We start from the raw sequence: 577 nt of genomic DNA on the forward strand, positions 1-577 counted from the left end.
ATAGATAAAGAGAGAGCGAATGTGTGTGTGTGTGTGTGTGTGTGTGTGTGAGAGAGAGAGAGAGAGAGAGCGAGAGAGAGAGAGAGAGAGCACTAGCACAAGAGAACAAATAACGTGACAGGTAGAAAGAAAGGGCCAGGGCCACTAGCAGCCTCAATAGGTAGTGACTGCAAAGGTAGTAGTGAACTTGGAGCCTGGAAATCAAGGACAACTAACTCTCAGCCCCTCCTTGCTAGCCCTCAACCTCCAGCACTTACATCTAGAAGGTATTCTGCTGCCTCAGGTGCCACTTGTTCTCCACCCGAGAAGTTCCTGGTGAGTTGGCATTGCAGCGCATAATGTGGCTCCACATTCTCACAGACTGATTCTCATAGACTGAGTTGTTGGTGTAAGTGGTATTCTGGTAGATGCCAATGGGGAAACATCAGAGGAACAGGTGGAAGAAAGGTTTTCCATGGAGCAGTTTCCAATCAGAGATGCACATTGGATCTTGGGACAACTATGCAAAGCAATCAGCCTCAGTATTGCCCTCCTTTTTTATACTTAAGACCTCAAATGGCAAGCGTATTGCTTTTAT

Source organism: Nannospalax galili, unplaced genomic scaffold, assembly GCF_000622305.1.
Source record: "Nannospalax galili isolate Female #2095 unplaced genomic scaffold, S.galili_v1.0 scaffold1084, whole genome shotgun sequence".
Lineage (NCBI taxonomy): Eukaryota > Metazoa > Chordata > Mammalia > Rodentia > Spalacidae > Nannospalax > Nannospalax galili.